Source organism: Varanus komodoensis, unplaced genomic scaffold (assembly GCF_004798865.1).
Source record: "Varanus komodoensis strain SLA01 unplaced genomic scaffold, ASM479886v1 scaffold8, whole genome shotgun sequence".
NCBI lineage: Eukaryota > Metazoa > Chordata > Lepidosauria > Squamata > Varanidae > Varanus > Varanus komodoensis.
The window spans coordinates 7272630-7295791 of NW_025336481.1; the positions used below are offsets into that span (position 1 = coordinate 7272630).

The following is a 23162-nucleotide window of genomic DNA, read 5'->3' on the forward strand; positions in this document are numbered from 1 at the left end:
TGATGACCCTGCTTGGTCTGTAGCATCCACTAAGGTGTAGACAACAAACACAATTGCTCCACACAGTGGTTGCTGGCCTGCAGAACTGACAGGAAGCAGAGAAAGTGGCGGTGATTGGAAGTCTTAGCAAAATTCCCAGGGTTTCACCTTACACAAGCATCTCACATAAGCCCAAGGAGCAAGTCTGCAGGATCCCTTGAGAGGCACCACTGAAGGACTTAAGGCTTCCAAGGGAAAATCATCAGCACTGCAATGGATACAAGTTCCAGGAATGCTATTTTGCAGAACAGATGAAAAGAGGGACATGCTTGTAACACCCTATTTGCATAAAGCTTAAACACTTCCCAAGACATATTAGTGAAGGTCCTGTCTAACTCAGAAAGGCCGAGGTTCACAGCTCTGGCTTCTCAGCTTCAAAAGATCAGGTGTCACAGTGGGCGGGAGAGACATCTGATGACTGACACCCAAAATAGAGGCTGGCAGTTGGAAGAGACAATACCGGGCTGGGTGATCGTTTCCAACTCACCAAGGGAGGCTGCCTAGGTGGCACCACTGGTTCTGTTCAAGAGATGCTGGAAAAAAGCATGATTCTCCTACCAGTTGCTACCAAAAGTTCTAAATGAGCCCCAGCAGGATGGAAGTCCTGGCACCACTTCATTTCTGACATTCGGGTTGTGGCTGTCGCTGCTTATAAAGCCCGAACAGCACCTGGAAGGCAGTATCAGCAGGTTTCGAGAATCTTCTAAATAAGTAAGTAGCGGTCCTATCCATGTTTAGGCAGCTATATGTCATGCAGCTCTCAGCATCCCCCACCCAGCTTATCGCTGTATCAACATGCACAGGATCATGCCCTGAACAGCTTTCCCTCTCAGGGCAGCCTTATTCGCAGTCCAAGAGTCCACAAGAACAAGAGCAAAACCAGGGCACTTGCCTTGATCATCTTTTAACTGCCAGGGAATTCTGAGTCACGGTATTCGCTGAGATTTCTCCATCACACCCCCATGCCCCAACATAGCTGCAATTCCCAGGCTTCTCCTATGGACTCAGTGTCAGCCTGGCGCATGCCAAGAGAGCTCCAACGTTAGAGTGTTGGACGGAGAGGCTGAGTTCTGCTTTCTAGTGTCCACTCGCAGAGAGATTTTGGGCCAGCCAGTCCCTCCCAGCCTTACTTCACAGGGCTCTGGTGAGGATAAAATGGAGAGAAGGAAGATCTTGTAAGAGTTCCTGGCAAGAGGAAGAAAGTGGGAGATTCTTATTAGTGCTGTTATGACTATCATTATTTCTCTACTAGTATGTTATGCTAATAATAAATACTGCCCTCAAATTGTGTTGGCAACAGTAGTAGTAACATGTGAGGAATAACTGGGGATGACCGCAACTTATTCTAAAAAACAGATCGTTCATGCAGCATGGGGTGAGCAAGGCACGTTCCTGTGGATGGCAGATGCTAGCTGGCCACCCGCAGGGAAACGGGGAGTCCCAGCTCTGACCTCAGACGTGCACTCCGGAGTCAGACTCCGAATGCAGCCTGCCCCACCCCTGCAGCCAGCACAGGTCTCTCCATGCTGGCTGCAGCTCTGCAGTTGCAGGACTGACCTCACAGCTTTCTGGGGAGCGGGGAAAGGAGGAGTGAAGCTGTACCAGGACGTGATGTCTTCTAGCAGCACCCCAGCCTTCCTCCTCACCAGCAGGGGCAGCAGCCATAGCTGACACTAGCCGTCTAAGTCTTCTGCAGAGCAGAAGAAGGACAGGGGTGACTTTCCCTGCCACCCTCCTTCCATCTTCAAGAGGATGCTCTAACCTGAGTTTGGAGGGCCGCGGGCGGTCCCATTGGATTGCACTGACCATGACTAATAATGAGTGCAAAGGAACAGAACTGTCATGCAATTTGCATAAGTCTTTTTGGATGTTGCCGGGTTAAGTTCCTCCTGGTGCCAACAGTTTGATTAATGTTTGACTAGACTTTGGTGCCATCAAGTCTGCCAAAGCAGAGGAGATAAAGGGAGTGGTTAGGAGGCTGAGCAGACAGCCAGAGAGATAAGAAAGTGTAGAGGGGATTTTGTTTACATTATCGTGCCAAAAAATCACCAAGTGGCGAGAGGTAGTGCCAGTTTTGCCCAGTTTTGCCAAGTGCCCCAGCAAAAGGAGCACCAGATAAAGGTGAGCTCTTTTGATTCATCAGTTACAAGGGAACAGGCTTGCTTTAGCATATAAAAAATGGAGGCAAAAGGTGAATTTTGAGAAAATGGCAGGCTGATGTAGAAGGTTGGAAGGAAAGAAGAATAAAACAGAGAAAGGAAATCAGAAATGCCGAATGCTTGGAAAAACTGAGAACTTATTGCTGGGAAGTATACAGAAAATAGGGACACAGTCTAGTCAGGAATAGCAGGCTGTGTTTTCTGGTTATTTTCTGACTCTTCTGTTCTTATGATTTTGTTTGCTTTGTATGTGTTCTAACCAGTCAAATATTAAAATTTTTCCTAACAATAGTAATGGTTTTTCAGTAAATGTTTAAAATTTTGTTGGTTAAACTTCGAGAGCTCTTTTATTTTGTCATTGGGTTTCCCATTCCATGCCTGACAGCCAAACCACACAGCACCTAAAGGGATTTACAAAAGGGAGTTTTTCAGGCAGTTTTGCAGGAGGAAGAAAGGTAAAGAATTCAATCTGATGGCAGTGGAAAGGTCATAGGAAAGGAAGGGCAAACAGAAATGGAGAAGTTAGTTGGTTTGGTCTAACTTCCACACACATATCAGGGCATAATTGGTCCCATGAGAGTCACGATGGCTGTATATCATGGCCAGGTAAAAGACAGATAGGGATCTCCTGGTAAATTATCTCGTGGTGAGTCACAGGAAATCAACAAGATTCCTGCCCTTCCAGCTTCTTGTGGTTCTTCATGCTAACTTTCATGACCAAATAAGTGGTGTCTTTGTGCAGTGTGCCACCCAGATGATGACCCATTGACAGGCAACTTCAAGGCCCATCCTCCCCCTCCTTGTGTTTCTTTTTCTTCAAAGAACTTGGAGCCAACAGCCCTTCAAAGAGAGAGGTCCTCAAATGCACAATTGCCTTCTGGATAACAGTCTGTTCTCTGGATGCCCTTCATGCTAGGGAAAGTCAAACGAGAAAAAGACCAACTATGAGATGGATGGACTCCATCAAGGAAGCCATGGTCTTGAGTTCACAAGAGCTGAGCAGGACTGTCAAAGGCAGGGCATTCTGGAGAGCCTTCATACATAGGGTCACCATAAGTTGAGAGGACTCGAGGGCACATCACGAGATCATCTCATGCTCCTGAACCTGCTTCCAGCGTTGCCCTTGCTCGTGTTGTATGTCTTCCGGCTCCTGCTTCTGCTCCTGTTTTTTCCACCTAACTCCTCCTGGCCAGGAACCTGTTCCTTGTTCTGTCTGACCTCACATTATTTCTGGACCTGCATTGCCTTGCTTGCACTTGGCCTCAGCTTGCCTCTAGAACTTGCCTTTGGTTCTGCCCTGCCTTGTCAGAATCCAGTCCTTGCCAGCTCCTGCCAGCTCCTTGCCTCTGGATCTGCCACACCTTTTTGGTATCTGATCCTTGTCTGCTTCTGCCCATGCCATGTTCTGGACCCTCACCTGTTCCAGATTCTGCCATTACTTCTGTGCCTGCCATGCCTTGTTGCTATTTTATCTTGCCTGCTCTTGACTCTGCGATGCCTTTGAGTCTGCCATGCCTTCCTGGGCATGGACCTTTGCTGGTTCTTAACTTTGCCTTTGCCTCTGGTCCTCCTGCCTCATCACCAAGCTCCCCATCCTCCCTGGTCCTGCTATCCCACCCATAGACACCAGCTCCCTGCATCCTGGACCTGACGATACAACTAGACCACAAAAATCTATGTCCATGAATATTCCACCAGAACTTCCTTCTCAAAGCAATTAATTGTAAAAGCATGACGGGCTCCTCTATGCGTCCTAATCCATGCTGTACACCACAATGTCAAAGCAGACAATAGAGGCTAAAAATATATCCCCATGACAGGAATTTGCCAGTGATGTTTTTCAGCTTGGTTGACAGAGAGGTTATATATAGTCATGAGGAAGAGGCTAAATATGGTTTGCTGGTTCTGTGTATGTGGAAGAGATCTTATTTTTATGTCTATAGCACTGGGTGACTTGTGTTTATTCTTTAATACTTGCTGCCATGTGCCTTTGGGGGAAAATTTCAGACAGCAATTGCATTAGTTACCATAATATTTCACTTAGCTGGAACACTATGCATAGAACACCTTCCTTTTACCAATAAATAAGTCTGGAATGACCGAAAGATGAACAAGTGGATCCTAGATCACGTCAAGCCAGAGCTTTCCCTAGCCGCAGAAATGACAAAACTGAGGTTGTCATTCTTTTGACACATCATAAGAAGGCAAGACTCCTGGAGAAGACAGTTATGCTAGGGAAAGTTGATGGCAGAAGAAGACGAGGAAGACCAGATATGAGTTGGATGGACTCCATCGAGGAAGCCATAGTCTTGAGCTAATCAGGGTTCCTGTGGATGGGATGGTGGAGGGCTTCCATCCATAGGGCCGCTATAAGTCAGAGAAAAGTTGACAGCACATAACGACAAAAGTACAATACCACCATTCCACCCCGTATATCCAGACTTAAGTAACATGTAAAGCCTCCAAGAGGTGGTTCTGTGACCCTGAAAGACAGAACTATGTCAGAGCCTGTTTACATTCTGGTAAATGTGTATTTGTTTTCCATTTTGGGGCTCCGTTTTGCCTACTTTGTGCTCAAACACCTTTTATCTGCAGAATAAAGCTGTTTCCACCTCACACCCTGGAATGCATGATTGGCTACTGCGCACCGTAGGACTGAATCCCACTTTTGTGGACAACAATGGAGAAAAAGCCAAAATGCTCATTTCTACTGTGGCTCAGCCTTTCCCCGAAAGTGGCCCTATGACCCGCTCTTGCCCCCTGGGCAGAAATGAAATGCAAACTGAAGGGTCAGATTGAAGTTTAAGATTGATGAACAAATGGTCAAAGAACACCCAATTTCACCGAATGGGTTCAGATCTCCTCAGACTGATGAACTGCATCTTAGAGAAATAAAGGAGCTGACAGAAGAAATCTCAGAACCACTGTCTTTGAGAAATCACGGAGGTCAGGTGAAGTGCCAGATGATTGGAAAAGGGCTAATGTTGTCCCTCTTCAAACAAAGTGCAAAAAGAAGAATCCTGGGAAATGCAGACCAGTTAGTCTGATATCAATCCCTGGAAAAATTCTGCAGAAGATAATATAGAAGACAGTCTCCATTGTAGCCAATGGAGTGATTGCTGGAGGCCAGCATGGATTTATCAAAACCAAGTCTTGCCAATCTAATTGGATATCATTTTTTGTTTGGGTAACTTGTGGACTCTGGGAATGCTATGAATATCATATATCTTGAGTTGAGCAAGCTTTTGACAAAGTCTCCCAGGACATTCTGATCAGAAAACCAGCTAAAAGTGGGCTAGGTGGAACAGCTGTCAGGTGGATCCATAGCTGGCTACCGAATTGGACTCCGGGAATGCTTCTCAATAGCACCTTCTCAAACTGAGGAGAGGTCATGAGTGGGCACTGCAGGGTTCAGTCCTCTACTCTTTTGATTAATGACTTGGATTAAGAGAGGTTTGCCTGGCACAGAGCTTATACTTTTTTCGGCACCAGGTCAAAACCTTTTGATTTAACCAGTATTTTAAAAACTAATATGAATGTAATAGTCATGTTTTATTGCTTTTACCACTGGATTGTTTTAATGTATGTAATTTTATTGATTGCTTTAATGTTTTGACTGTGAGCCATCCCAAGATGCCTTGCATGGGGGACAGCAAAGAAAAGTTTTAAATAAATAAATAAGAGGTGCAGGGCATGCTGATCCAGTTCGCAGATGACACAAACCACCCTGGAAGGCACAAACAAAATTTAAATTCACCTTCATAGGCTGGAGCACTGGGGTGAAAGCAACAGAATGAAAATCAGTAGGAACAAGTACCTAATTCAACACCTAGGAAGATGGAATCAAAGGCACTTTTCAAATACTTCAAGGCTGTCCCACAGAGGAATGCCAGGATTTCTTCTCAATCAACCCTGAGTGCAAGGCACAGAATAATGGGTTCAGGTTAAGGTAAATTTTCCCCTTGAGACTAAAGTCCAGGCATGCCTGACTCTCGGGGGTGGTGCTCATCTCCGTTTCCTGGCCAAGGAAGCCAGCGTTTGTCCGCAGACAGTCTCTGTGGTCATGTGGCCGGCATGACTAAACACCGAAGTGCACAAAATGCTGTTACCTGCCCACCAAAGTGGTACCTTTCGATCTACTTGCATTTGCATGCTTTTGAACTGGAAGGTTGGCAGGAGCTGGGACAAAGCACGGGAGCTCACCATGTCTGCAGATTCGAACTGTTGACCTTTCAATCAACCAGCCCAGTGGCTCGGAGGTTTAACCCACTGCGCCACCGCATCCCTTGGGTTCAGGTTACAGGAAGCCAAATTCTGCCTGGACATCAGGAAACATTTCCTGACTGTTAGGGGACAGCGATAGAATCCATGACCTCCATTGAGCAGGGAGCTGGACTCTATAGCCTTATAAGCCCCTTTCAACTCCTTGGTTCTATGAATCCTCAGCAGAGGAAATACAGCTCAGGAACAGAGCTTTTCACAGAGAAGATTCCAGTTTCATTCAGTAGCCTCTCTAAACAGCAAAAGGGCCAGACAGGAAAGCCCCTTGGCTATGTCTGATCCTGACAAGCCACGGCCATTCCAAGCGGACAATTCTGAGCTGGAATAACAGCATAGTTTGACCTGGTATAGACTACCTCCCAGTAGGGTATTTCAGGGGCCCATAAGGGAACTGGATGGAGGTGTGTCAAGGACAAAGCATAGAAAGTACAAGCAAAGAGAACATCTGAGAGAACCTGATTCTGCCCAAGGGAATCCTGGATTCATGTGGAGCCTGGTAAGGCCTGAGGTGGCCTGGCACATATGTCCCAGAGACCTTGCATAGGGGAAGATCACTTGTGGTCAAATATAGGCCAAAGTATCTGCATGACATCATCTATCATAGTGGTGGCGAACCTATGGCAAGTGTGCCACAGCTCGCATGCAGAGCACTCTCTGTCAGCCCATGAGCCAAGCAGACCCAACATCGTGCCAGCAGCTGAGCATCGGATACTAGCACCCAAAGGAGACATGCGCCTGCTTGGAAAGGAATACTGGCGCACCAGGCAATGATGTCACGAGCCACGACTCATTATCTGCCATGCATCCGAGTTTTCACATGGCCAGTCAGTCCACTGCCAAGGACACACACACACACACACACACACACACACACATTTGCTTAGACTGGCTGGGCATTGTGGTTTCTAAACTAAAACCTCACTTTTCAGATTTTATTGCAGTGTTGGAACGGTGTGAAAAATAAGTGGATTTCAGGTTGCGGCTTGAGCACTCCGTCTCTAAAAGGTTCACCATCACTCGGTTAGGGTTAGAAAGATGAGGTGTCCTGGTAAGGTTTTGATGTTTGGAATGTGTTTAGAGTGGACAGAAATGATGATCTGTGCAGAAAAAGCTCCTCAAGGAAGGCTTCTTCAAAATTGTCCTATTTTCAATGGAAATATAGCCCTATATGAGGGTTAGGGGTGTGCACCAAGGTAGGGTTAGGTTTTGGGAAACGAGGTGTCCTGGCATGGTTTTGATGTTTGGAATGCGTTTAGAATGGGCAGAAATGATGAGTTGCACAGAAGAGGATATTCATGGAAGGCGATTTCAGAATAGCCCTATTTCCAATGGAACTTAAGGCCTATGTTAGGGTTAGGGGTAGTCACCAGGGCAGGGTTCAGGTTGGAAAACAAGGTGTTCTAGCATGGTTTTGATGGTTGGAATATGTTTAGAATGTGCAGAAGTAACGAGCTGTGCAGAAAAAGCTCCTCAAGGAAGGCCTCTTCCAAGTCGCCCTATTTTGAATGGAATTTTACCCCAATGTAAGGGTTAGGGGTGTGCACCAGGGTAGGGTTAGGGTTAGAAAAACAAGGTGTCCTGGCATGGTTTTGATGGTTGGAATGTGTTTTGAATGAGCAGAAATGATGAGCAGTGCAGAAAAAGCTACTCAATGGATGGTTCCTCAAAATTGCACTTTCTCAATGGAACTTCAGCCCTATATTAGGGTTAGGGGTTTTCACCAGGGTAGGGTTAGGGTTGGAAAAACGAGGTGTCCTGGCATGGTTTTGCTGTTTGGAATGTGTTTAAAATGGACAGAAATGATGAGCAATGCAGAAAAAGTGACTCAATGAAGGCATCCTCAAAATCACCCTTTTTGAATGCAACCTTAGCCCTATATTAGGGTTAGGGGTGTGCACCAGGGTAGGGTTGGGGTTAGAAAAACCAGGTTTCCTGGCATGGTTTTGATGGTTGGAATGTGTTTAGAATGGGCAGAAATGATGAGCAGTGCAGAAAAAGCTACTCAAGGAAGGCCTTTTCAAAATCGTCCTATTTTCAATGAAACCTAACCGTATATTACAGTTAGGGGTGTGCACCAGTGTAGGGTTAAGGTTAGAAAAACGAGGTGTCCTAGCATGATTTTGATGGTTGGGATGTGTTTAGAATTGGCAGAAAAGATGAGATGTGCAGAAAAAGCTACTCAAGGAAGACTTTTTCAAAATCATCCTATATTCGATTGAACTTAACCCTGTATTAGAGTTAGGGGTGTGCACCAGAGTAGGGTGAGGGTTAGAGAAATAAGGTGTCCTGGCATGTTTTTGATGTTTGGAATGTGTTTAGAATGGGCAGAAATGATGAGCTGTGCAGGAAAAAAAAGCGTTATTTTCAGTGGAAATTTAACCCTGTACTTAGGTTAGGGGTGTGCACCAGGGTAGGGTTAGGGCTAGAAAAATGAGGTGTCCTAGCATGATTTTGAAGGTTGGGATGTGTTTAGAATGGGCAGAAATGATGAGTTTTGCAGGAAAAGCAACTCAAGGAAGGATTTTTCAAAATCGCCCTATTTTCAATGGAACTTAACCTTATATTAGGGTTAGGGGTGCGCATCAGGGTAGGGTTAAGGTTAGAAAAACGAGGTGTACTGGCATGATTTTGATGGTTGGAATGTGTTTAGAATGCACAGCAATGGGCAGGGGGGGTTATAAACTAAAACCTCATTTTTCAGATTGTATTGTAGTGTTTGCACTTTGCAATAAATAAATGTCTTTTGGATTGCAGTTTGGGCATTCAGCCTCTAAAAGGTTCGCCATCACTGATCTATCACCACTGACTATCCTCTGTTGTGGTTGTGGGTATGGAAATCCAATGCATCTGGAAAGCCAAAATTTCCCACCTCTGCTAGTGCAGAGACAAAGGAACCATCTTTCCGTGAAGGACTGTCAACTCACAGGAAAAGTGAATCAGCTGGTGCTGGGAGGAACCAGAGTCAGAAGTGGGTGGCGTTTGCAGCTGTACAGTATTCCATGGCTTTCCCTCCCCATTGCACCCCAACCCACTCTTTTAAGATTCTCACACAAGAATCTTTTTGGGTCATAATTCCATGAACATCATGCTATGAGAAGTGAAGTAGCATACATGTGGTTAAATTTAGCATGGCCAAATTTGTTTGTTTGTTTGTTTGTTTGACAGTGGGCTTTTTCTTTTCAAACAGAGCCCAGAGTCTTAAGCTAAGCCCCATCTGTTCCCTAGAGCAACTGATCCAAAAAGTTTGCATGCAACACGCATGCCTGACTGTCTTGAGGGCACTTCCTCCTCCCCCACCAGTGGCCAGAGAGAGGGTGACCAGGTGGGAAGAGGATTGGATCATGAACATTTAATAATTGTGTAGAAAAGGGAATTTCCTCAGGTGTATCTGTTATGGTGATCTCCACCTGCTGAGATTTTATCTTTTACACAACTATGAAAGGTGCAGAAACATTGTTTCCTTGTGCATTTGGCACTCCAGAAGTGGGCAAGGAATTTGCACTCTCACTTCAGTTGTGGGAAATCTGAAGCTGCAGTCCAGTGTAGGCTTACCTGAGAATGAGGTATATGGGAAACAGCAGTCCTTACTTCTTCTAAGAGAGCATGCCTGGAACTACATTGCATGGATAGCCAAAAAATAATAGGACACAGATATAGGAGTCTTCTTTGTTCTGCCATCCTTGTAATAAGGTTCCCCAGAAATCCCTGGGGCTATAGATTAGATAAAAACAAGGAAAGAACAAACTGGGAATGAAGTTATAAGTAAAACAAGGAGTTTAGAGGAGGAGTTTAAATGTGATATTAGAGTGAGCATTTCTTAGAGGCTGAGTATCGCAGGGCCGGCCCTACCAATAGGTAGAGTGAAGTGGCCATTTCGGGCAGCAAATTTTGGGTGGTGTGGAGGGGCAACAGCAGCAGCACCCTGGTTGTTCCGCCTGCTGATGGTAAGAACAGTGTCTATAAAGCAACTGCCCTCAATCCCCAGACGTGCATACTATCCTCAGGAGAGGCGGAAGGTGCAGTCCTACCACGAATACGGGAGTAAGTTTCAGCTGCCAGTTGAGTCCACTTCTGTAGCACTATAATGGAAGAGGTGGGGCTGGAACTCTCAGAGCTGAGCTGTGCCCTAAGACAATGAAGTAAAAGTGCTTGGGCACTTGGGAGGGACAGCCACAGGTCTATTTCCCAAAGAGAAAGGCAATTCGGAGACACAGCGAACGGCCACTAAGTCCCCAAGAGCAGCAGCATCTCACAAAGCAGGCCCAAAGAACGCCTGTAAGAAAGACTGCCCATTTACAGAAGACACATGACTAAAGGAGTCCTCATGCAGGGCCCTCCCCAGGAGAAGGACTTCTCAGAAAGCTCTGATGTGCGGCAGTTGAGTCCTGGAACTCCAGCTTAAAACCCTCAGTCCTAGACAGATGAGGGTCAAAGGAACACCACCTTGATTTTGGTTCTTGGTAGTTTGTACCCAACTTTCCTACTCCCTTGGACTGATCGCTTGTGCTGTTGCTCCTGGATTCCTGCTAAAACCTGTTCCTTGGATTGCCCAGGTCCTGAACTGTTTGCCTGCACATCTGCTCTCTGCCTGCCTTTCACCTTGGAAATGGGTTTGCCCCAATGATTGTCTCAGGACTGGATCTGTCCAAATGAGGTGACGAGATGAGGTTTCCCAAGTAGGTTAATGTCTTGTGCCAGGATAAAATGAAACGTAGGTTAAAAAAATAGTGCTTGCTTGCTTGCTTCACTTCCACACCTCCCCATAGCCCTAAGGCTTTCTGGGTGGTTTACAGGTTAAAAAGCATTTTAAAAAGCAATAAGATCACCATATTCCAATAAAACAATGAACAATAAAATCAATACAACATGATCCTCAACAACCCACACTGACTATAATCAAATTAATACATGGCACAATAGCAATTATAATAACAATATTAAATCTGACAATTACCTTTTAAAATATCTGGAAAATAAAAAGGGTTTCACCTGGCACTGAAAAGAAAAAAGGAGATGGCACCAGGCAAATCTCTTTGGGGACCATGTTCCAAAGACAGGAAAAGGCCCTGGTCACCTCCACTCGTAAAACTCATGATGATGGTGAGAAAAGATAGGCCTAGCAATGGCCACTAACCATCATGGTGGTGTAGCTACAACTGCTGTGCTCAACAGCTATCTGGACCTCCTGAGCTGGAGAGGCCAGGAACTGAACATGGCACCGTGTGTATGCAAATCAGTGTCCTCATAAGTAATGATCCCCTGCTTCAGAGGGGGCAGAATGTGGACTCGTGTCCAGCCGTGGCACCTGAGCCACAGCATCCCCTCTGGTGGTCACATGTGTTGGTCAGCTCAAAGAGACACGGTGTAAATCCAACAACTTGTGAGTCCAAGTGTTCGTGGACCTAGGCCCAACCCCTGAATCTATTTTCCAGGTCTGGGATCTCTTTCTCCAGAGCCCTGAGCACCAATCGGCACCAATGGATGAGTCTTTGTTGTGTTTAGCTTAATTGCCATGCAGGGAGCAATTTTTGAAAGGAATCACAGCTAGTGAGGGAACGATTAGGTCTCCCACATCTATCCTTGCATGGCAATTGAACTGAGAGAAAACTTGTTTGGGCATCATCCAGTACATTCCTTGAGGATATTTATGTATTTATCATCAAACTTATATTCTGCTCTATTAGCCCATGAGCTCTTCCTCGCTCTCTCTCTTTAAACTGGAGATTCTTTGAATGTGAACTCTGTTGGTTTGCTTTGCATCTTCTGCTTTTCATGTCTAACCTAGTAATCATTACACACCTGCATGTGTTGATTTATATCAGTCTGTGCAATTTTTATTTAGATGCTGTCATTTGAACCTGACTCCCAGAACTTTTAACTGGCCAGCAACACCCCCGACATGAGTTGGCCTTTCCTTGCTCTCCCTCCCCTTGCAGCTCCCCCACTCTGACCTCCCTTCCAGATCAAATCAAGAGGGACCCCGGAACAGATAAGGAGGTATATGGGAGGCTGCGGGAGGAAGGGAGGGATGGAGGGGGAAATGCTCCATCGCAGTTTCCATTCCACTGGTGAACAGGTACCATCAGATACAACTCCGCAGTTGCATGCTGCAGGCTAATCAAGGTTGCATTATTATGTTGTTGTTGTTATTACGTTGGGTTTCTGTCCTGCATTTCTTCCTCTTGCAAGGAACCCAGGGTCACGCACATGGGCGGACTGGAGTGTGCCTTCCTTGACATTGGCTGAAACTGCGGCTCCCAGTGCTCTCTGGAGCGGGCCCTGACTTCCCTCTTCGAGGACCAGATTTCTCTGCATCTCCCATTTCCGACAGGCGCAGGGTGCTAAACCAGGCAGGAGGCGTTCAAGTCGTGCAGCCTCATCATAAAAGGCTAGAGTGAATGTTCATGAAGGAGAAAACCGGATTGAAGCTCCCTCTGCTGCCTGGTTTTGGAAAGTGCTCTCAAAGTCAATGTACCAACAGCAAATACAAATAGAGAAGGAAAAGAGCCACAGGATCAGCGAACAACCCCTTGTTTCCGATTGCCCTCTGCCTCCAGGGCAGGTATTGCCGAGAAACCCGCAGGCTCTCAGACTGGTTAGAACAGCACCAATTTCTTTCTTTGTGCATTATGAACATTAATCAATCCATTTATGATTAGGCAGCTTTCTTTTAATGTATCAATTGCATGAATGAATTAAAGAGTTGCCTATTACCAGAATATCAATATAGGTTTGGCTTTTTTAAACACAATTTAATAAACTACTGCATCTGTTAGAAGAAAATACCTGCTTTTTTCATGCCCTTCTACAAACAGATAGCAGGACCGAAGAAAGGATATAAACAAGTTTGCAGTCCCTGTATATCAATTAATTAAAGTTTGAGTCATGTAGAATGCATTACAGATGTGTCTTTAAAATGTATGGATTTAGGAAATTTAGGAAATTCATGCACGCAAAAGTTTGTGCAGATAAATGCAGTGCTTCAGTGAACATCTAGAAGGCTCACCTCTGTATAATGTAAGACACTTGGCAAGTAGTCCAGTATTGTTTGCCCTCCATAAAATATACCAAAGCTCACTGAAATCACAGCTCACTTTTGTGGGTGTTGAATAATGCCCATTGTCCTTATTCCATTATTCCTTGGTTTCTGTTTATAAAGGGTTGCACAGGCTGTATTCATGCCACCAAGCCTGCACAACTATCCAGCAAAGCTCTTCCTGAAAGTCCACCCCTCCAAGAGGTGGCCAGTGCTGTTAGGAGTCAATGCCCCAAGGTGCCTGGAGTACCTTGCAGGAGCCATTCCCAAGTTTCACTGAGCTTCACTTCAGGGCCCACCGAACACCCTAAGGTGGTGTCTCAGTCCCCATTGAGAAAGGACTGAGGTCCACCCCTCTATCGTGGAGCTGCTGTCTCAAGCACCCTTCCTTCCCACAGAGGAGTTTGGAATTCCCCAGTTCCCAGCCATGATGCTCCTTTCGGCCACTGGCTGGAGCAAATCGCAGGCGGAATCTATGAAATCTATGGAGCGCCTACGTCCATACATACGCTCCCGCTCCTTGAGATCGGCGGGAGAGGCCCTTCTCCGGGAACCCTCCGTGAAGGATATTAGGAGGGTAAGTACCCAGAGGAGGGCTTTCTCTGAAGTGGCGCCCAATCTATGGAATGCGCTCCCCAGAGAGGTCCGCCTGGCACTGTCGTTATTTGTTTTTCGGCGTTATTTGTTTGCCAGGCGAAGACCTTTTTATTTAAACGTTATTTTAATTGTTAGCTTTATTTATTGATTTCATATTGTTGGCCAGGACGTCTCCAATTATATTGTTTTTATATGTTTAATATGTATTTATTTATTGTTCTGAGCCGCCCCGAGGCTTCGGCGAATGAGGCGGCATAGAAGCTTACTAAATAAATAAATAAATAAACTGGTTCGTTATGAGCCTAGCCGCTCACCCAGCTTTGATAATGAATGAATTGGTCATCCAATTCTGGTTACATATGCAGAATTCCTTCCAGCTGATCAAGGTCGTTTTCTACAGGCATTTCTGGAGAACGGTAGGCGGTGGTATCAGCAAAAGGGCCAGATCCTCCTAAATTTCCTGGGAGAATCTGCCTCAGTGGAAAGATGGAGAAAGAAGTGAGTTTGAAGCAAGAAGGATGGCAAGAGAAGAAGGCAGTCCCAGTGGCTGCGAAAGTAACAGTACCCTAAATGCAAGAGCTGCTTCATTGTTGCAGCTGCATTTCAAGATATCCCCACCATTTTTAATCTCCTGGCAGGAATGTGGTATATAAATACTAGTTGAAACTTAACTCTCACATTTCTTTACTGTCTGAGTAACCTGTCCTTTGGAAGTTGGAATCTCTGGGGTGCCTTGACTTTCCCAGACAATTAATGATCTTCAAAGGTTGGAATATAAAGATTGAGTGGTAAACCTCATTCCAGTACCAGGGTACTTCATTATTCATGGCAGAATAGAGTCTTGTTGGAACAAGAGTGGCCAAGTGTCTTTAAAACTAGAAGCAGCCTAGGATAAGCTCCAGGTTTCAACAGTAGAATGACTTGCGGAAAGGGGTTACTCAACTCTTCCATCCATCCAGGGATTATTCCCTTGTTGGGAGGAAGAGATATACTATTTCCTGGCTACTTAAAGGACCATCTGCTCCCATATGTACATACCTACCCATTAAGGTCTGGGCAGGAAGTCCCTCTAAAAGAGCCATCTCTTAAAGAGGTGAAGGGATCAGTAAATAGAAGAAGGGCCTTCTTGGTGGCTGCTCCTCAATTATGAAACAGGGTCCCCAGAGAAATTCACCTGGCATTAACCATGTTTTCATTTTGGTGCCAAGACACTTCTTTTCTCTGAATACTTTCAAAAACAGACTTGAAATTTGTTTTTTATTCTGACATCTGTTGTTCTGCTTACTCGGTATAATTATGATATTTAACTTTTAACTATTTCATTGAAGTGTTTTTATTGTTGTTTTTTACTGTTTTACTGTAAGCCACCTAGAAAATCCATTTGGGTTAGTGGGCAACATACAAATTTAAAAATAAATAAATAACAAAATAAAAATGTCCCACCTTTTTTCCTCCACAGAACACACATTGAATGGAAAAACAATTGGAGGAGAAAATGTTATGCACCCCTTTGGGTTTAAACAAAAACCACCGGCAGAAAGTGTCAACCCTCTCCATGCCATGGCTCAGCCAATTCAGACTCATGATGCAACGTTAAAAGTCCAGGCCTTCCACGCAGCCGTACTGGTCTCCATCTCCTTACAATGCCAGCAGTAACATGCTGCGAAGCACGGCTTCTGCAAGATAAGAAAGACAAATAAGATAGATTTGCACTGTGGTGGTACATGCAATATTAGTCCTTGTTACTGATGTCATCAATCATGCTATGTATTATTCCAAATGCAAACATTCTCCAGGAGTTCCTAATCATTTATATACACACAGTGCTCAAAAACACAGTGGCCCCGTCAGACTTCATTCATCTGTGTGTGGGTTGCATCCGGCATGCCTGAGTCAGCCAGGGGCTTCTCTGAGTCAGTCTTTCCTGCTCTGTGGTCCATCAGACTGCTTCCGGTACTGGTGGCCCATGAACCTGAAGTGCTAGTCAAAGCAGCCCTCCGCCTTCCAGGACTAGATGTTTCAGCTAATGCTGGGCTTCCCCCCATGACTATACAGTGGGAATCATCTTGCAGAGTAACTTTAAGGCCCAAACTACAGCCTGAATATGATGTTTGGCTGTAGCTCTGTGAACTGAAAGTCGGGTCTCACTGAAAAACTGCTACTAAGTCCAAACGGATGTGAGGAAGTGTTTGTGGACGTAGGCCAGCAGAAGTTAAGTATCTCCAGCCACATGCTGCTACCTGGAAGCACATCTCCCTTTTTACAGATCCATTTTACAGCTCTTTGTTACAACTAGTGCTGGGCCAACATCTGTCTTCCAGTTTCCCAGAAGTTTCTCTCCCCATGAAAGGAGCTTCTGTTTTTCTATCTCATCCTGTGTTGGTGGCATTGCTTATCATTGTGACATGGCCAAGTGTGCTGTGCGTTTTCTTCTTCCTGATACACATCTCTCCGTCACTCTGTTGCCTCCCTCCCTGGGAAGTGGATGAATCTGCCAGCTGTGCAAGAAGAGGGATCTATACAACGAAAGAGGCCGTTCTGAGCCAGCTCATGCGTAAAGCAAGTACAAGAACTGCAAATCCTACCTGTGAGAATTGCTTTGCGATCGCCTTCTCCTTCAAGCATCATTAAAGCATTTTTTCTATCAAACTGAATGAGAAGAGTTAAAAATATGGAGAAAAAAATTGGTGCAACACAATGTACAACACATACTTTAAGATGTGTAACAGAATAACATCAGGATTGGATGTAATGGCAAGAAATCCATGCTTTGTTTTGATTAGCACAAACACAGCTATAGGAAGAGGGGCCTCTTGGTCCTCAAGCACATTGTTCGGAGTTTGTCTTTGAGAATCCCCTTCTCAAAACCACGTCCAAGTGATGTACTAAATTGTGCACAGTGTGGAGAAGGTGAATATGGAGACATTTGTCTTTCATAATACCAGAAACCAGGGTCATCCCATGAAGCTGCATGGGGGGAAATTCAGGACAGATAAAAGGAAGTCTTCCCACAATGCATACTTAAACAATGGAAGTCACTTCCACAAGATATTATGATAGTCGCTGATTTGGATAACTTTAAATGGAGACTGGACAAATTGCTGGAGGAATTTGCTATCTGTGGCTATTAGTCCTGATGGCTCTATGCCAGCCTTCCCCAACTTGTGCCTTCCAGACATGTTTGGACTGCAGCACTCAGAATTCCCAGTCGGCTGGATGGGAATTCTGGGAGTTGTAGTCCAAATGCTTCTGAAGGCCATCAGGTTGGGGAAGGCTGTTCTATGCTGCCCCCAGCCTCAGAGGCAGGATGTCCTTATACTCTGGTCCACGTTTGGAAGCAGGGGAGGTTTATTTATTTATTTAATGGATCTATATGCCACTACAATAGCCCATATTTGGACTCTCTGTATGACTCACAATATAAAAACAACACAGCATGCCAAAATCAGTAACATTAAATCAGCTTATTCAGAACATATTAACAATATATTTCAAATATAAAGATCATATATCCAAATACAATATAAAATATTAAATAAAACAATTTAAACTATAATCAACTAAAAACATGGGGTCCATTTTAGAACCAAACAGACAATAATATCCATTGTTAAAGTAACAGGAGGAAAGTCGAGTCTTTGCCTGGCACCAGAATGCTAACAGCCTGGGAGGCAGATGCAACTCTCTGGGTCTCCTGTTCCAGAAGTGGGGTTCGAGTGCTGCAAAAACCCTCCTTGTTGCTAGTGCTCCTTTAAAAGAAAAAATAATGGAAGTCCTCTATGAATTGTTGTTGCTGTTGTTAGTTGCGAAGTCGTGTCTGACCCATCGCGACCCCATGGACAACATTCCACCAGGCCTTCCTGTCCTCCACCATCCCCGGAGTCCACCCAAGCTCACACCAACTGCCCCAGTGACTCCATCCGGCCACCTCATCCTCTGCCGTCCCCTTCTTCTTTTGCCATCTATTGTTCCCAGCATCAGGCTCTTCTCCAGGGAGTCCTTCCTTCTCATTAGGTGGCCAAAGTATTGGAGTTTCATCTTCAGGATCTGGCCTTCTAAAGAGCAGTCAGGGTTGATCTCCTCTAGGACTGACCAGTTTGATCACCTTGCAGCCCAAGGGACTCACAGGAGTCTCCTCCAGCACCACAGTTCAAAGGCCTCAATCCTTCGGTGCTCAGCCTTCCTTATGGTCCAGCTTTCACAGCCATACACTGCAACTGGGAAAACCATAGCCTTGACTATACGCACTTTTGTTGGCACGATGCTGGCTCTGCTTTTTAGTATGCTGGCTAGATTTGCCATAGCTTTCCTCCCCAGGAGCAAGTGCCTTTTAATGTCTTGGCTGCAGTCCCCATCTGTGGTGATCTTGGAGCCCAGGAAAATAAAATCTGTCACTACCTCCATTTCTTCCCCATCTATTTGCCAGGAAGTGAGAGGACTGGATGCCATGATCTTAGTTTTCTTAATGTTGAGTTTCAAGCCAACTTTTGCACTCTCCTCCTCCACCCACATCAAGAGGCTCTTTAGTTCCTCTTCACTTTCTGCCATGAGAGTGGTATCATCTGCATATCTGAGGTTGTTGATATTTCTCCCAGCAATCTTAATTCCAACTGGTAATTCATCTAGCCCCGCCTTTCTCATGATGTGCTCTGCATGTAAGTTAAATAGGCAGGGTGACAGTATACAGCCTTGGCGAACTCCTTTCTCAATTTTGAACCAATCAGTGGTTCCGTGTCCAGTTCTCACTGTTGCTTCTTGACCCGCATATAGGTTTCTCAAGAGACAAATAAGATGGTCTGGTACTCCCATCTCTTTAAGAACTTGCCACAATTTGTTGTGATCCACACAATCAAAGGCTTTAGCATAGTCAATGAAGCAGAAGTAGATGTTTTTCTGGAACTCCCTAGCTTTCTCCATGATCCAGCGTATGTTGGCAATTTGATCTCTAGTTCCTCTCCCTCTTTGAAATCCCACCTGTGCTTCTGGTAGTTCTCAGTCCACATCCTGCTGGAGCCTAGCTTGTAGTATTTTGAGCATCACTTTGCTAGCATGTGAAATGAGTGCTATGGTGCAGAAGTTTGAACATTCTTTGGCATTGCCCTTCTTAGGGATTGGAATGTAAACTGACCTTTTCCAATCCTGTGGCCACTGTGGAGTTTTCCAAATCTGCTGGCATATTGAGTGAAGCACTTTTACTGCATTGTCTTTTAAGATTTTGAATAGCTCACCTGGAATACTGTCTCCTCCACTAGCTTTGTTGTTGCTCAGACTTCCTAAGGCCCATTTGACTTCACATTCCAGGATGTCTGGCTCAAGGTCAGTGACCACCCCATCATGGTTATCAGGGAGGTTAAGCTCTTTCTTGTATAGTTCTTCTGTGTAATCTTGGCGTCTCTTCTTAATCTCTTCTGCCTCGGTTAGGTCCCTGCCATTTTGGTCCTTTATCCTTCCCATCTTTGCATGAAACGTTTCCTTCATATCTCCAATTTTCTTGAAGAGATCTCTGGTCCTCCCTATTCTATTGTTTTCTTCTGTTTCTTTGCACTGTTCATTTAAGAAGGCATTCTTATCTGTTCTAGCTATTCTCTGGAACATTCAATTGGGTGTATCTTTCTCTTTCTCCCTTGCCTTTTGCTTCCCTTCTTTCCTCAGCTATTTGTAAAGATTCTTCAGACAGCCATTTTGCTTTCTTGCATTTCTTTTTTTTTTTTGGGGGGGGGATGGTTTTAGTTGCTACCTCTTGCACAATGTTGTGAACCTCCATCCATAGTTCTTCAGGCACTCTGACTATCAGATCTAATTCCTTAAATCTATTTGTCACCTCTACTGTATATTCATCAGGGATATGATTTAGGTCATACCTGAGTGGCCTAGTGCTTTTCCCTACTTTCTTTTAAGCCTAAATTTTACAACAAGAAGCTCATGATCTGAGCCACAGTCAGCTCCTGGTCTAGTTTTTACTGACTGGATAGAGCTTCTTCATCTTTGGCTGCAGAGCACATAGTCAATCTGATTTCTGTGTTGACCGTCTGGTGATGTCCATGTGTGGAGTTGTCTCTTGGGTTGTTGGAAAAGAGTGTTTGCTATGACCATTGTATTCTCTTGACAAAATTCTACCAGCCTGTGCCCTGCTTCATTTTGTACTCCAAGGCCAAACTTGCCTGTTATTCCGGTTATCTTTTGGTTTCCTACTTTAGCATTCCAATCCCCCATGATGATAAGGACATCATTTTTTGGAGTTAATCCTAGAAGGTGTTGTAGGCCTTCATAGAACTGGTCAACTTCAGCCTCTTCAGCACCAGTGGTTGGGGCATAGACTTGGACTATTGTGATGTTGAATGGTTTGCCTTGGATTCGAACTGAGATCATTCTGTCATTTTGGAGATTGTATACCAGTACTGCTTTTCCTACTCTTTTATTGACTATGAAGGCGACTCCATTTCTTCTGAGGGATTCTTGCCCGCAGTAGTATACCTGATGGTCATCTGAATTAAATTCACCCATTCCTGTCCGTTTTAGTTCACTGATTCCCAAGATGTTGATATTCAGTCTTGTCATCTCTTGTTTGACCACATCCAGCTTGCCTTGATTCATGGATCTTACATTCCAGGTTCCTATGGAGTATAGATATTAGCAGCATCAGACTCTCCTTTCACCACCAGATACATCTGCAACTGAGTGTCCTTTCGGCTTTGACCGAGTCGCTTCATTCTTTCTGGCACTACTAGTACTAGCCCTCTGCTCTTCCCCAGTAGCACGTTGGACACCTTCCAGCCTGAGGGGCTCATCTTCCGGCGTCATATCTTTTTGCCTTTTGGTACTGTCCATGGGGGTTTCATGGCAAAGATACTGGAGTGGGTTGCCATTTCCTTCTCCAGTGGATCACATTTCGTCAGAGCTCTCTGCTATGACCTGTCCATCTTGGGTGGCCCTGCAGGGCATAGCTCATAGCTTCATTGAGCTACGCAAGCCCCTTCACCACGACAAGGCAGCAATCCATGAAGGAGAACTATGAATACAGTGAAGCAAAAACTTTAAGGTGATCCATGATGCCATTCTATACCCACTTTCCTGGTCCTGGGTCCCACTGAATATAATGGGACTTATTTTCAGGTCTATTGCACTGTGAAACTCTGATCCAGCCTGCACTGAACTGTATGCACACTGGCTTCCTACATGCGTACAGAGCTCCCTAGCACATTATCACCACCTTCAGTCATCAGTGCATCTCCATCTGTGCACATGTCACTTCTCAGTAAGCAGTTCTGGCATGTCCTACTCAAGGAGCTTATAATTTAGAACTGATACGGAGAAACAACAGTGGAAGGTTGAATTGGAGCATGAGTAGACAAGGCCGGGAAAGGATACATAATGACTTGAGCTGTGTGTAGTGTGGCTTAGTGAACAATGTATATGAGGTTTCAGTGAGGGCAAGCAGCTTGAGGGACCAACCCAGAAAAGTTTCATGGGCTGTGACTGCCATCTGGATGAAGCAGAAGGAATTTCAAAGGGAGCAGGTGAAGGGAAGCAAGGTGGCGGTCTTGTGTTTTGGTTACTTGAGGCTCACAGGGGAAGCTGGTAACATCCGAGGGCAGACAGATCAAGGTAAGTCAAGTGTGTGTCCCCCCGCCCCCCGCTGCAAGTAAGAAGGTCAGTTCGCAGTAGGCAAGATCAGATTAACCAGGTATCTTGTCCAAAGAGGTGAGCCAAGGACCTGCAGGCCACATCAAGGCAGAAGGAAACAGGGCTTCTTCTTTTGTCTTCTTGGATGCCCAGTTGTGACCTCAGGGAGACAGCTGGCATGATTCTTCTCATGCAAAGTGAAAAGAAGATGGGGTAAGGACTTGGCCTTCAGGGTCTCAGGACCCTGGAGATGAGGCTTCAAATAATCCCTACCTCCAGATCAATGCACAGGGTCACAGGCTGAAGTTGTTCAATGCAAAAGGTGACAAGGTGGCTCTCATGCCATTTCAGAATAAGTATCAAACCAGTGACAAAAAAGAATGTCTTCTTGCAGGTCAGTGGTCCCATGGCAAGGGATGGACTCCCTCTCATGCATGGCAGAGATTGAGGGGAACTGTGGAATGATCCCTTGGAGGAGCCAGCGTGGGAGCTGCCCACATCTCCCTGTCCACACCCAGGAGAGGGTGGTGTCTCCCGTATCAGTGGGGTGGTGCATCCACTCCAGGTTTTCAAGGGAATGCTGAAGAAGCTGCCCATGGTGCTGCATCTATTTGCAGGTTGATTCCTTCAAAGTTCAGGCTGTAGCCTGACACTGGTGCCGGGAGCTTCTGGTGGGCATAGCCCAGTGCTAGGGTGCAGCACATACATTGCAAGAAGCCGCCCCGAGGCTTCGGCGAATGGGGCGGCATAAAAATGTTTTAATAAATAAATAATAAAATAAATAAATAAATACATTGCAAGAAGAAGGTTCATGGTTCTGCCCTGGCCATCACTATCTGAAAGTGGCTCAGGTGCTGCTGATGGAAAGACCTCTATCCACAGGTGGCGCTAAGAACTGAAAACATCCACATCTCAGGCCAACAGGGCAAAAAATGGGTGTATTGGCATATCATGGAGTGTTCTTAAAGAAGCTTGTTTCCTAAGGACACCCCCATTTGTAAAGGAAATGTATGGACAGGAGAGAGAATGGTGTTAACATTCAGGAAAAAATCTAAGGCAGAAAGGTTGGGTGGGCAGCGCAAGGTTATTATTTATTATTTATAAATAATAAATAAACAAGCCCAGCAAATCCAGAAACAATAGTCTATCAGGGTCCCCATGCCTTTACTTCAGCCAGTGTCCATGGTCAGCAGGGGGGTGGGCCAGAGGTCCTCCCAGAGTTTTGGGGTGAAAGATTTGGGGCTCCTGCCCTCATGGGCATTCTCCTCGCACTGCTTCCGCCACTTCCAGAGATCCTGGAGAGCTATTTTCAGTGAGACGAAGCAATACTGGGCCAGGGAAATACTTAAATCAGACACAAAATGGCTTTCAGTATTCACCTCTTCCATGTCCATCTGCAACCAACTTCCAAGGTTCTTTTCTTGGGA

General features: G+C 45.3%; 1 long non-coding RNA gene across 1 annotated transcript; it reads left to right on the forward strand.

Annotated features, from left to right (window-relative positions):
- The first annotated feature begins 534 nt into the window (after positions 1 to 534).
- On the forward strand, positions 535 to 16761 carry LOC123036320. Its single transcript, XR_006417114.1, has 2 exons — positions 535 to 750; positions 15572 to 16761. It is a non-coding gene; the product is annotated as an uncharacterized LOC123036320 (long non-coding RNA).
- Positions 16762 to 23162: the final 6401 nt, after the last annotated feature.